Genomic DNA, 11,212 nt, shown 5'->3' with positions numbered 1-11,212 from the left:
CAGTCAGGGCCGGCGCTACCATTTAGGCGACCTAGGCAATGGCCTAGGGCGCCAGAATTTTGGGGGGCGCTATTTTACCAGGGTGGGGCGGCACGCGGGTCTGGGGGACCTACCGCAGTCATTTCGGCGGACGGTCCGCTGCTGGAAAGGCTCCGGTGGAGATGCTGCAGTCATTTCGGCGGACGGTGCGCTGGTCTAAAGGCTCCGGCGGACCTACCGCAGTCATGCCTGCGGCAGGTCCACCGGAACCTTTAGACCAGCGGACTGTCCGCCGAAATGACTGCGGTAGGTCTGCTGGAGCCTTTAGACCAGCGCACCGTCCGCCGAAATGACTGCGGCAGCTCCACCGGAGCCTTTCCAGCAGCGGACCACCCGCTGAAATGACTGCGGTAGGTCCACCGGACCCGCGGGGGGCGGCGAAATGGCCGTCCGCCTACGGCGTCAGATACCCTGGCGCCGCTCCTGGCTCCGCCCCACTCAGAGCTGCGTGGTCAGGGGGAGAGGCTGTGAGCTACAGCAGGGCCTGAGCTCCCTCCACTTGGCCTGGAGCTTGCAGCCCCGCCCCCTGACCACACTGCTCTGAGTGGGGCGGAGCTCAGGGGCCCCGCCGGAGCCACGCTGCAGCTGTCCAGAAGCTACTGGATGCGCTAAGGCTCTGGGTGAGAGGTGGAGATGTGGTTGGGCTGGGGCCAGGGAGGGAGCCACAGCCATTCTCTTGGGGGCCTCTGCGGAGCTCGGGGCCTGGGGCAAATTGCCCCACTTGCCACCCATTCTGGGCGGTCCCCGGAGCCAGCTGCCTGGGGATGCTCGAGTAGTAACCAGTGTGGCCGGCCCTACAACAGCCCCTGGGGCTGCTGCTCATATGCTCCCTTGGGCCACCCCCAGGATCAGTGCTTGGGCGGTCCCTATGACCAGCCACACTGGCCACTGCTCCCGTGTTCCCAGGAGCCAGCTGCTCTGGCGCTCCTGGGGACTGCTGCTCCAGCACTGTTAGGGCCCTGGGCTGGGACAAGGTGGAGTCAAGTGGGCCTGTATTTGTCTGCCATCCATCAGAGCTGGGCCTATATTTGTCTGCCATCTATCAAAGCTAGGACACTATATCCCAAACTTTTCTGTTTGCTCTGCTCCTGGCTAAAGGGCCCACAGACTATAGACTGCTGTGTTTGCTTTGACCCTTGATTATTTGATAGGTAAGCCCTGTTAGGCTGGTCAGGATTCAAATGCCTGCTTTGCTAATTCTCTTAGGCCGTGATCCTGGTGATGTTGTGAGGCTGTGTGGCTTCCCTCCAGCCCAGAAGGGGAGGGATGACTGCAACACCGTTACAGTTAAGGAGAGATAATTTGATGGTTTTGGTCCTCACTTTTATAGTTCAGTCACCCTATGAAATGCATTTTCCTGAGAGCGCCCCTAGATAAAGTTTTTTTCAGTTGCGAGCAAGAAGATGTCAAACTTGGTCGTGGTGGGGTGGTTCATGTGATTCTCTCTCTACTGTCTGTTTGCTCAGATGCAGGTTTTCTTTGTCTTCTTCCTTCTTTCTCTTGCTGTCTGAGGACTCTGTTTGCAGCTTATATGCAATTAGCGGCAAACACACAGTCCTTTGTTTAAGATCTGCTTGACTACTTTTACCTAACTGAGGATACACAAACATGTTACATTATACAGGGGGGATGTCATAACTTCACACATAAGGTTGCTACATACATTTCACTGTGATATTATTGACCAGCGAGTTATTAGTTTGCAAATAGCAAAGAGTCCTGTCGGCAGCATCCGAAGAAGTGGATGCACCCGTGAAAACTCATACTCCAATATGTCTTAGTCTATAAGGTGCCACAGGACTCTTTGCTACTTTTACAGATCCAGACTAACCCAGCTACCCCTCTGATACTAGTTTTCAAATGATAGCTTACATGGCATATTTCATACAAAGATCATCACATTAGTGTGTAGGGCCATACTCCCCAAACTTTTTATGTTGTGCCCCCCTTTATCCATAATGTAATTCGTCTGCACCCCCGCAACTGGGGGGCCGCAGCCAGGAGTGGGGTCAGCGGCTGGGAGGGCTGGGGGACAGAGCAGGCCTGAGTGGCACTCCCTCCCCACTTCCCATAGGGCTTGCCCAGGCCCCACTGTGCCCCTATCAAATGTTCCACCACACCCCCCTAGGAAGGTGCACCCCACAATTTGGGGATTGCTGGTGTAGGGTATGAATACAGGGGTGTATTCCATCGCACCAAGTAAGTGGTAGCTGCCATTTTTGTCATATCATGCAGCATAAGTGGAAGTATTTCTGGGTTATGACATGGAGAGGGAGAATGCAGAGAGGGAGGAAAGCAAAACTGTGCAGAAGAAGGACCAGTCTGAGTGACTGCTCATCCTCACAGCCAACAGGCTATAGTCCCCAGCTCCTGGATCATCACCACTGCCCACAGATTATCCTACCATATCCCTCAGCCAATGCAGGCACTGGACAATTCAGGGGTCGGATGGGCTATAAACCACTCCACAAAGTTGAATGGGCAGATGTTCCCTGTTCACTCTACCCCTATACAACTGGGGACAGGGAGAACATGTACGCTTCTGACTTCCAGTTCCACTACCCTATTTCCCTCACTTGCCTGTGCCCAGCCCCAGTGGTGCCAGGTGCATTTTCTGTCTACCTGTTCTAGGCCTGAAAACCAGAAGTTTCTTGAGACCCATTCCTGGCAAAAATTCTTGCCCTAATCACTAGTTTTTGTGCAGGGCACAGCAGGCCTCAATAATACAGTTGCCATTGGCCACACTGGAATCTAAATGGCTTTGTAGGTAGCGCCATCTTACCTTTGGATGGCCAAATGTGCACTCTGCCACCATTCTGCTATCGCTCAGGGTGTAAATAAATCATCCTCTACCAAGTGGTCTGTGGTCAGGGTATAGTTTCATGACAATGGAGGGTAGGCTGGGTCCCCTGAAATAACAGTGAGTGCAGAGACCTCATTGATAATCATGTCATTTGATGTGAATAAAATCCTCTCATGTCCAACCACTCCGGGTAAATGCCTCAGCATCTTGGCAGCATGAACCTGTTCCTGTGGTTGACCAAAGCTTGTGGAACAATGGCGTAATATCCTTTGCAGTTGATTCACATGCTCCTTGTGGCAGGAAAGCTATGGGCACATATTTGCCATCAGTGGCCACAGTATAGTTCAGGAAGCCCATTCTCTCAAAGCCAGCTCTTAGTTCATGCACATTAGCAATGGCAATCACTCAGGGGTAAACCACAGTATTAATCACCTCACAAACCATCACCACAGCAGTGCTGACTGTTGACTTGCCAGCTTTGAACAGTTCACCACAAACCTGTCTGAGGTAGTCCACTTCCAGATAGAACTAACTTTCTTCGCAATTGGTATGGCCTCCCTCCCACCCATGTCCTGGTACTGGAAGGTTGGGACAAGCTCCTCACATGGCTTCTTCATGCAGAAATTCTGGAGCTGTTGCTTCTGTACTAGTTGTCCTGCACCAGAAGCAATGGTCTATGTATGAGGATTCTGTAGTGATTGCAGCAAGAGCTCCCCTCCGAGACTGCCACTGCCTGTTGAGGGTCAGACAGAAGCCACTGCTGAAATGCCCTCCACCAGAAGCTTATCCACCTGTGCTGGATCCATGGCTTGATGCTGTCTGGAATGGATAGAAGTGAGGAAAGTGCAGAGACATAAGTGCCGCCACTGTATTTGTTAGAGGACTAAGAACAGCTTTGCACAGTGGCCTGCAAAGGACAGACAAGTTCTCCCATCTTACACTGTGAACCAATTTCTAGAACTGCTCAAGTTAGAGAGGCATAACGAACCCTGGGACACGCCCCCAGAAATCATAGCAACACTCCTGTGTAACTGCAACACCAGTGTGGATGTGATTACGTGATGTGCGTGCTGGGGAACCCAGATCCAAGTAGAATCTGCAGTGTAGACATATCCCAAGACAGTGTTTCCTCAACCTTGATGATGTGAGCATGTTACTCTGGGAGGCTGGGGATGGAGGGGTGGGTTTATGAGGATGAGAAAAACAGTATGAGCCTGGATCCAACTCACTCCTTGCAAACATGTAGCTCCAGGTGAAGTGCCAGGCAGCTCTTTGAAAGGCACCTGCCTTCTTTCCTTACTCTGGTGGTGACCCCTATTGCACTGAGCTGCTGGAGGAATTTGTGGTTGCAGGGTGCAGGGCAAGGCCAGCATCTTGTCAGTTTGTGGGTCACCAATTTCATTGTTCTTTTGACAGTGTAATCCCTTCCCCCTGCCCTGAAGGCCACAAACAGCAGGCATCTGTGCTTGCAGAAAGGGACAGGCAGGGTGGAATTGAAACTGTTTAGTGGTGTTACCCTGCAAATCTGCCCCGAAGACTCTTCTACACATTAACAGGGAGCAGAAAAGCCATTAGCAAATTCTAAAGTACTTCCTTTAAATATTGGACATAATATTTAAAGGGTGTCTCAGAAAATGAAAAAGTTAGACAATACTAAAAAAGTTAAAGTCACGTGTCCCTTTAAATTGTCTTCATTGGCCTTTAGCATTATCCTTCCTTCCAATAAATAGGGCAGTTCACATCTCTCAGAACTAGTGTTTCACTCTGTGCAGTGTCAGGAGGACAGCAAGTCAGTTACCCACAAGTAATCTTTTGAGGCACTTCTTTATCACCCTACAGACTAGAACAGGGGTAGGCAACCTATGGCACGTGTGCTGAAGGTGGCTCGTGAGGTGATTATTAGTGGCACTCACACTCCCTGGGTCCTGGCCACTGGTCCGGGAGGCTCTGCATTTTATTTAATTTTAAATGAAGCTTCTTAAACATTTAAAAACCTTACTTACTTTACACACAACAATAGTTTAGTTATATATTATAGACTTATAGAAAGAGACCTTCTAAGAACGTTAAATGTTGTATTGCTGGCACTGTGAAAACCTTAAATTAGGTGAATGAATGGACCAGCACACCACTTCTGAAAGGTTTCTGACCCTGACTAGAGTTTTCAATATTTGGATAGAGCGCAGGTTCCGTAGAACTCATGAAGCCAGCAATCGGAGTGGGGGAGGCACTCCTGCCACACTCTTCCAAGCATTGCTTTTTCCTGATCTCCTGCAAAGAGCAGAGTGCTTGTGTCATAAACAATAGCTAAGGTTAATGTCTCTTTCACCTGGAAAGGTTAACAAACACACCTGACAGACCAATCAGGAAACAAGATACTTTCAAATCTCTGTGGAGGGAAGCCTTTGTTTGTGGTTTTGGGCTTTGCTTTGTTCTCTCCTGAGTTGGATGGGACTAGATCGTAGGTTTCTTGCCAATCTCCCTGCTACAGTCTCTTATATTATTATCAGAATAGTAAGTATTGAGTAAAAAGCGGTTATAGTCTTTTGATATTTCTGTATTTGCAACTGTGTATCTGGCTGGTAGAGTTAATGTGTTTGGTGAAAGTATTTTAAATTGTATTGCTGCCTGGAAAAAGCTTTCTCTCTATTGTCTATAAGCTGAAAGACCCTGTAATATTTACCATCTAGATTACAGAGATCCCTTTCATTTTTTTTTCTTTCTTTTTATTAAAAGTTTTGCCTTTTAAGACCTGTTTGATTTTTTCCTCCTGGTTAAGGCTCAAAGGAACTGAGTCTGTACTTACCAGGGAAGTTGTGGGGAGACAGAGAGAAAGAAGGGAGGGGGAAAAGGGGGAATCCCTTTGTTGTAGATTCATGGAGCTTGAATCTGTATTGCCTCTGGGTGAAGTGAAAAGCCTCTGTTTTAAGATTTAAGGAGTTGAATCCCAGTGATCTTCTAGGGTAACCCAGGGAGGGAAAGCCTAAGAGAGACACTAGTAAGGGAAAGAGTTTACTTTCCTTGAATTAAGATCCAGGGGGTCTGGGTCTTGGGGGTTCCCAGGGAAGGTTTTGGGGAGACCAGAGTTTATCAGGTACTCAGAATCCTGATTGGTGGTAGTGTATTAGATCTAAGCTGGTAATTAAGCTTAGAGGATTTCATGCTAGTACCTTATTTTTGGACTCTAAGGTTCAGATTGAGGAATGACAGCTTGTTAGCTCTAGCACCAATGTCAGGGAAAGTTTGCCCTGAATAAAGTCTACAGAGTTTGGCCTGTGATTTTTTTTCATGAAAGCCATCCAGATATAAAGCATCAGTGCTGAGTAACACAGACTATCCCAGAACATTTAGGTGTTCTTAACTTAGATGGCAATGAACTAGCTATGGGTATTTTCGTAGAAGGTCAGGAGGACAGATGCAGTGTGCTGTGCCCTGGTGGCTCTGGAGCAGCATGAATATGGGTTTGAACTGAGCTTATTATTTAACTGACTCAATATGGTTGATTTGCTGAGGGTTTGAGGACTTTCTCTCCCACTTTACAGAAGGATTATTAATGTATTGTTTCCTTTCTGGGCCACTCACTGGCATATGGGGGAAACATATCTTCTGAGTTACAATAAGCAGAGTATAATGTGTTCAGATAATTAACAATGGTGGAGTTAATTCAACTCTAGCGAATTCTTTGGTCTATGACTCATTGTATTAGTAGCAAACTGCCCAGGCAGGTTCTTTGTCTAGTCTGGTCTCCTGTCTCCGACACTGACCTATAACCTATGCTTCAGAGGAAGGTGTAACATCCCTATAGTCATAGAATCATAGAACTGTAGGACTGGAAGGGACCATCTAGTCAAGTCCCCTGCACTCATGACAAGACTAAATATTATCTAGACCATCCCTTACAGGTGTTTGTCTAACCTGCTCTTAAAAATCTCCAATGGTGGAGATTGTACAACCTCCCTAGGCAATTTATTCCAGTGCTTATCCACTCTGACAGTTAAGAAGTTTTTCTTATGTCCAACTACACTGCCCTTGCTGCAATTTAAGCCCATTGCTTCTTGCCTTATCCTCAGAGGTTAAGGAAAACATTTCGTTCTCCCTCCACTTTGTAAGAATCTTTTATGTACTTGAAAACTGTATCATGTGCCCTCTCAGTCTTCCCGTCTCCAGACTAAACAAACGCAATTTTTTTTCAATCTTCCCTCACAGGTCATGTTTTCTAGACCTTTAATCATTTCTGTTGCTCTTCGCTGGACTTTCTCCAATTTGTCCAGATCTTTCTTGAAATGTGGCACCCAGAACTAGACACAATACTCCAGCTGAGGCCTAATCAGCACGGAGTAGAGGAGAAGAGTTACTTCTTGTGTCTTGCTTACAATACTCCTGCTAATACATTCCAGAATGATGTTTGCTTTTTCTGCAACAATGTTACACTGTTGACTCATATTTAGCTTGTGATCCACTATGGTCCCCAGATCCCTTTCCACAGTACTCCTTCCTAGGCAGTCATTTCCCATTTTGTATGTGTGCAACTGATCGTTCCTTCCCAAGTGGAGTACTTTGCATTTGTCCTTATTGAATTTCATCCTACTTACTTCAGACCATTTCTCCAATTTGCCCAGATCATTTTGAATGTACTTTTGCCACTGCACAATGTTGTATGGTACCATTACTGTACTGTGGCTTTTTTCCCCAGTACTCTTTGGTGATTAGTTTAGTCCGTTGAGCATGTGAATTTATAGCCACTGTAATTTTAGGACCTAGCTAATATAACTGCAGAAGTTATTCCTTTAGAGGCCTGATCCTGTTTTCACTTCTGTGGCCTGGTCTACACTACAGAGTTAGGTTGATGTAAGGCAGATTATGTAAGCATCTAACTCTGTAAGCATCTACCCTAAAAGATAGCTCCCACCGATGTATCTCCCCCACTACATCAACTTAATGACTCCATCTCTGCGAGGGATGTGGTGCTTAGGTCCATGTAGTTAGGTCAACATAGTATCAGTGTAGACACTGCCTTGCTTACATCGACTGTTGCTGCCTTTCAGAAGCCGTCCCACAATACCCCACACTGACAGTTAAATTGGTGCACCGCTCCTGGTGAGGATGTGCACCGCCAGCACAAGGAGTGTAGTGTGGATGTGCAAAAGTGATTTAATTACTTCAGTGGCTGTACGTTGACATAACATAGGTCAACTTAATTTTGTAGTTGAGACTTGCCCTTAGAAAACTATTTTCCTCAGTGGTTTCCTGTTAAGTTTGTGTGATAAGTTTCAATATTTTTTTCCTCAGTGATTTTTGTTAAACGTCATTCATCAGATTTTCCTTCCTGATGGCTCTCTTCTTGTTCTTCAGGATTCCCTATTTATTCACACAGATAAGTACACATTCCTCCTTTTTCTTCCTATAGCACATTAGCTTTGGCCACTGGGGTGGGGTGCCACCAAATCCTATTCGTGCTGAGAAACCTTGAGGACTTATTTCTCCCAGACTTAAGCAGGCCAAACTCATCCTTTGTACAACTCTGTTGCCTTCAATGGCAGCTCCACCAGGAATAGGTTTAGCCTCTTATGCTGGTTTCCTTTTTACGCCATGTTCTTTTTGGTTCACTACTTCAGGCTCTTTGGAATATTCCCCAGCATTGTCAACATCATGAGTTCAAAAATCTTGAGTCACTCCATATCTCAAAATCATGAGATTTTTAAAAAAATAAGGAATTTCCATTCTTTTGATTGGCCTTCTGGTTTCTGAGCTTTTAGGGCACACTGGATTCACCTTTTCACACTTTTGTCTGCAACCATGAGGGTTAAACTTACTTATATTTTACAAATGAAAGCTGAGACCACTTCTACACTGCAAAAGTATGTGGACCTCATTTATGTTGTCATAGAGCCAGAGCAGTTATTAAATCACTTGTGTGTGTGCACACTTGTCTCTTTGTGTTGGCGGTGCACATCCTCACCACCAGCGCTTATATCGATCGTACTGTCAGCGTGGGGCATTGTGGGTCAGCTTCTGAAAGTCAACAACAGTTGATGTAAGCAGCGCAGTGGCTATATGGACTGCATCATCCTAACTACATCAGCTGTGACTCTATGCTGCTCTGGGAAGTGGTGTTACTAAATTGGCATAGAGAGGCACTTATGTCAGCAGGAGCCAAATTTAAGTGAAGACAATTACACAGAGAGGTCGACGCAAGGCAGCTTATGTCAACCTAACCATGTAGTGTAGACCAGGCCTGAGAATCTCAGGTACTCCAGGTGCCTCCAGGAGCTGGGTTTTATGAAAAACACCAAATATTGTGAGACTCATGGTAAAAATCACAAAAGTTGGCAACACTGCACCTCAGAAGTGATCAGTAGTAGAAGAGCAACATTTGCCTCCATTATAGAAATTGCTGTGACCCACCTGTGGATGTATTGGGACCAGTTACCAGATTCTGTCAACAAAATCTTCTGTTTGATTGGTTTAACCAAGCATTTAATTTCCTTTCCTGGAGGGATGTTAGTTCTTTGACAAACTCAGAGCAGAAAGCAAGGATCAATGCCTGCAGTAGAGAATAAAAGAAGCTAAACAATATGCAAATAACCATGGGATAAAGGTTTAGCAGGCATTAAAAGCTTCCAGCATGTTAGTGGTGGGAGACAGTGGATGTTAGATTAAACTGAATTCAGAAAAGTGATGAGGAATAGCACATCTGGAAGATTTCTATTGAACCTGCAGGTGAGATTCACAAATATTTCAATGAATTTAATATAGGCAATGTAGGGGACTGCGGAAGACTGTGTCACGGCCTAGGCTAGGGTGTCTCCGCTTTCTCGGCGGCCTTGTGAAAAGCCCCTGCTCGCTAAGTGGCCGGTCATTGTAGGACACGGGATGCCAGTTATAACTTGCTTTAAACTGGTTGAAACCAGTTTGTATGGCCTTAGGCCAAAGGGCGGACATAGCCTTTGGGTAGTCCCTTTTTGCATATGTATGAGTTGCTTTTGTATTGTGTATATATAGCTGTATGCTCCCGGTCCTGCCTTTGGACTCAGACCCAGGCCGAGCTGACCTTCGGTGCTGGGTTCCCCGCCTAAGTGACAGCAACGCCCGGGGTCCCTGTTGCGGATGTGTCACTTTACCTTCATTAAAGCCAAATAACTCACAGTGTGTGTGGGCCTCATTCTTGCAGAGCATCCAAGCACGTTACATTTGGCGCAGTGAGCAGGGTGCTCTGGAAGATGATGCCGCTTTGGCTGAAGGCAGGGGAAGTAGAGGAGTCGCTGCTGTCCCTACAGTGCATACCCGGGTGGCCCCAGATGGAATGCTGGGGGCCAGTAACACGGGTTCTGGCAGGGTGGACTGCCCCTGCCGAGTGGCCGGAATTCTGGCAGGTGGCCGGAGTGACTTCCGCACAGCTGAGGGAGGCCTTACAGTGGCTGCGGGCGAACCTGCGTTCTGGGACGGAAAGGCAAGTGATGGGGGAGCTCGGGTGGCTCTTCCTAACCGCCCTCCGGGCCCAGGATGAGGAGGTGCTCTGCTTACAGTGGGCCCTGGAAGATTATCGCCGAAGGGAGGATTGTGAAAGCTAGCTGACCCCCCCTAATAGATTACAAGCGGCTAGTAGGTGCGGGGGGATGACTGCTGCTCATGGACACAGCAGCCTGAACTTTTACACTACCTCTTTTCCTCTGCGTTTTTTTCCCTTATCGCTGTCAGGCTGTTAATTGGCTCTCAGCTAGGCAGACCTGATATTTCGGTCACAGTTTCTGGCGACTCCAGATGGGACTCTCCTAGCTCGGACATTGAACTCTGGATGGCTGTGGCGAACTAGGAGCGGTGCCACTGGGGTGCTTAACCCCTCTTCCTCACTTCCCCGCAGCCCCTGGGGTTCGTGCTCCGATAAGGTGAGCCCTAATAGGATAAGGAAATACTATCTGGTTCTGGTTAGAGGCGGGCCTTTTATCTGGTTTTGGTTCTGTTTTGTTTAACTAGTTACTGTTGTTTTTTTGCTTTGTATACATTTGGGCTTTAGGAGTGTGGGTGTAACTGAACCTCTCGTTCGTAATTCCTCAGAGTGGAAGCTATGCATGCGAGGAAGCTCTGAGGTCAAACTGAGATCCTTCTGTCCCGTCCGCTGTAGCGGTCAGTGTAATAGAAGTGGGAAAACCTGGATTAAACTGTAATTCCCTCTGTTCTCTGTGTAATTCTCTTTTTGTTTAAGTGTCAGCAGACAGATGGGTGGATCTTATGTTAGGAATTATGTTTTGTGTTTTATGTTTTATCTTGTGGTGTCTGTCTTGTGGCCGGCATTGTTGTGTTTAGTGTTTCTATGGAATGGTCTGGTTTGGAATCAGGCAAAAGGGTTAAATTGAATGAACTCCTCAAAGT

General features: G+C 47.0%; 1 protein-coding gene across 1 annotated transcript in view; it reads left to right on the top strand.

Annotated features, from left to right (window-relative positions):
• Nucleotides 1–359: 359 nt before the first annotated feature.
• EZR (ezrin) overlaps nucleotides 360–11,212 on the top strand; it is a 705,905-nt gene continuing 695,052 nt past the window's right edge. Inside the window, exon 1 of the mRNA XM_075064085.1 lies at nucleotides 360–389. The gene's annotated coding sequence lies outside the window, so the exon portion shown is untranslated. The remainder of the gene's footprint in view (nucleotides 390–11,212) is intronic.

The sequence above is a fragment of the Chelonoidis abingdonii genome, chromosome 3 (assembly GCF_003597395.2).
Source record: "Chelonoidis abingdonii isolate Lonesome George chromosome 3, CheloAbing_2.0, whole genome shotgun sequence".
NCBI classification, from domain to species: domain Eukaryota; kingdom Metazoa; phylum Chordata; order Testudines; family Testudinidae; genus Chelonoidis; species Chelonoidis abingdonii.
This window is presented reverse-complemented; position numbering and strand designations above follow the sequence as displayed.